General features: G+C 34.4%; 1 pseudogene; it reads left to right on the forward strand.

The window, feature by feature from the left end:
- Positions 1-663: 663 nt before the first annotated feature.
- On the forward strand, positions 664-3,116 carry LOC116567832 (annotated as a pseudogene).
- Positions 3,117-3,412: the final 296 nt, after the last annotated feature.

A 3,412-nucleotide genomic window follows, 5' to 3' on the forward strand; every position in this document is an offset into this window, starting at 1 on the left:
AGTACAAAGATAGAACTATTTCTATAGGAAAGCAGACACAGTAAGAAGTGGGTCATTACAGAGAAAAAACTTTGAGTCCTTTTCCATATGATATTTTATCTGAGAATCTGCAGCACTTTGTAGCAGGGAAAATTATATTTCATTTTGGAAATAATTAGTCTTACATTTTCTTAGGCTTGGTAAAAATATTTTCACATTTTTTATCAGATCCTCAAAACACACCTACATAAGCTAGACATATTAGCCCCATTTGACAAATCAGTGATGTAAAAACATTTTCACATTTTTTTTATCTGATCCTCAAAACAAACCTACATAAACTAGACATATTAGCCCCATTTGACAAATGAGTAAAACAAAAGTTCAAAGTAGTAAAGTAACTTGGGCAAGATCAGTCAAATGGTAAGTGGAAGAATGCTAGGTTTTGTGTCCTTTTCTGAGAGACAAATGTAATCTCAATCCACATTAAGATCTAGATTTTACAATTTACAGATGAGAAAATTTACAGATCCCCAATTTACAGATGAGAAAAATAAGGCCCTAGATTTAGGAGCCTTAGCCCTTTTCTTCTTAGAGATATCTCTTTACCTGGGAATGAGAAAATGGGGAAAAACTAGAAAATTGTTATTTCAGTTTATTTTTTAGTTTTTAAGTATATTATTAACTTGATTTCCAAGACTTTTTAAAGCAAAACACCCTCAAAAATAATGTATATCAGATATATTTGTTTTTCCTTTATAATCACGAGGACGGATAAGGTAAAGTTGGTAATTGTTGAAGAATATAACCAGATCATTTGTTTTTATACTGTATTTTATACCACATAAGTGCAAGTAAAAACTTACTTAACCATCATAAGATTATAATTTTTTGAATAATATTAGTAACCCACATAGTCTGATATTTCATTATTGTACAGTATTGTATGTCCTAAACCAAATGATACCACACTAAATATCAGGCAAAGGGCAGAATAATACTTCCGAAATGAGGAAGTAATTTTATAGTTAATAAGTTACAAATATGTTGTGATAATTGTTCACGTCGTTGTAGTACAGTACGAAGTTTTCTTCTTGAGCTGAATTCTAATCCCTTTGAGAACAAATTTATTACCTAAATTTCGATATTTCTCTCTGCGTTTTTTTTTTTTTTTTTACAGACGAGGAGACTAAAATAGTTGATAACCTGCTCAAAGTCAACAAAAATGAGCTAGTAACAGTAGAATTGTAGCTTATCTCTTGTGTAAGGACTAGAATACAAACTAAAAGTGGTTTAAGAAGAAAATACTTGGAGAGGAGAACAAAACCAGCTTTTTTTGCTTTCTTAATATGTAATACACTATTTCAGAAAAGGTATGATTATTTTGCATATTCTGGTTATACTAGTGTGTTTCAACAAAACTATGGCTCAATTTCTGCTATTTCAGTTTTGTGTTATGCATTTTGGGACTATACCTATAGATAAAAAATAATGCCTAAATTACAAAACATTTGTTTCTTTATGAAATCACGAACTGGTGGGGCAAGAGCTTTCAGGAAATCTCAGCTTTTACAATTTAAGCCCATCTTTGACTAAGGTGAATCTGGCCCACTGAAATAAAACTGTATTCATAGTATTGGCAGTAACAAACTAGAGTGGTGTATGATGAAGTAGAAAGGGTTTGAGTTTTGTAGTCAGAAAAATCTGGATTCATGTTCTGTTATAGTCACCATCTTTCACCTTCACACGCTATCCTTACTTCCCTTGTTCTTTGTTTCCCAAAGTATGAAGTTACATGGATTAAATTAATCTATTAGAAAGTACTAGGATAATTTTTGTCATAAAATAAAGTCACTGTAATCCTGTGCTCACCCTGCAATAACAATGTTTTCTTGTACTTATGTTTCAACAGTAATGTTTAAATGTTTAAACAGTATATGGAAAGCATGATAAGAATATACAGATGAATAAAATCAAGTATTTGTGTAAGGCAAAATGGACATGTAAATAATTATTTAAAATAAGATAAGTTAACTTTGGAGTAATCAGAACTTCTTCCAGATGTGCATCTCTCCTGGTTTTATGGAGTTTCCTCATAGCATGGCCCCCAAATGGCAGTCTTCAGTCCTACCTCAAAGGAAGAAACCAAGATTGCCTCCTGCCCCCTAGCCAGAGGCGATGTCAACCTCTCAGCACTTGCCAGGGGAGAAAAAGAAACAGCAAGAAGCAACTGAACATATTAATGAAATGCAAAATGAAATAAACAGACTTAATGAACAAGCCACTGAGGTGATTTTGAAAGTAGAAAAGAAATGTAACAACTCTGCCAGCCATTTTCCAGAAGAGGTTGGAATTTATTGCCAAAATCCTGAATCTTTGGGTAATAACATATGTCAGCCATCCACAAGTGTCTGCACTGCTTGGAGTATTAAATCAGGTTACAGAATAGATCTTAATTTTGATGAAAACCCTTACTTTGAAAATAAAGTTCTCCCCCAAAGAATTTCATCTGAATAAGAGTAGTGATCCATCATCAAAGTCCACTGAAATCAAATGGAAATCTGGAAAGGATCTGACAAAACATTCAAGTCAAACGCAGAATAAAATCAGCAGGAAGAGACAGCATGAGGAACCAGAGAGCTCCACCTGATTTACTGACCATTCTGAGGCAGGTGCAGATGAGATAGGAGTGGTCATCAAAGATGGTATTTGGCCATTTCATTATAGTACTACTTGGTTCTTCATATGGTTGATGAAAAGGGGGAAGGAAGAAATAAAATGATTGGAAGATATTGAAGAAGGAGATGAGGATAAAGATGAGGAAGATGATGATGAGGGGATAAAAGGAGGAGGATGCAGGAGAAGATGACTTAATGGAACACTGTTGGATTCCAACCTTCCTTTGTTAATTTTCTCCAATCCCTGGGATCAAGTTGCAGTGTTTTTCCCCTCCCTCTGGTGCTCATTCACCCTGCTTTCTGAAGTCTCTTTTCTCTCCTTTTATACCATGGTTCTCAACTTATTCAGGGGGAATATAATGGGAGAAGAATCTCTACCCCCTTCTGTTCCAAATTCATTTTTATTTCTCCTTGTCTCAACAAAAACTTTATGGAATCAACACCACTGTGCTCTGTGGGGAAAAAAGAAAAACCTTCTGCTCCCTTAGCTATGCTGAAAGCTGGAAGGTACTAGGCCCCTGTGTAGTAGTGCATAGAATTCTAGCCTTTTCCCTATATTGTGCTCAGAGATTACACTGTCTCTTTATGTGGATTTGTGCAATTAACATTTACCAACATGTACCTGTCTACTTTCTCTTGTTTAAAAAAAGGAAAAGAAACTTTAAAAAATGAGGTTATCAAAGGTCAGCAAAGCGTGGGTTTGAGATGTTTGGGTGGGTTAAATGGATATTTTGACAACATGGCTTCTCCTTTGT

The sequence above is a fragment of the Mustela erminea genome, chromosome 10 (assembly GCF_009829155.1).
Source record: "Mustela erminea isolate mMusErm1 chromosome 10, mMusErm1.Pri, whole genome shotgun sequence".
NCBI classification, from domain to species: Eukaryota; Metazoa; Chordata; class Mammalia; order Carnivora; family Mustelidae; genus Mustela; species Mustela erminea.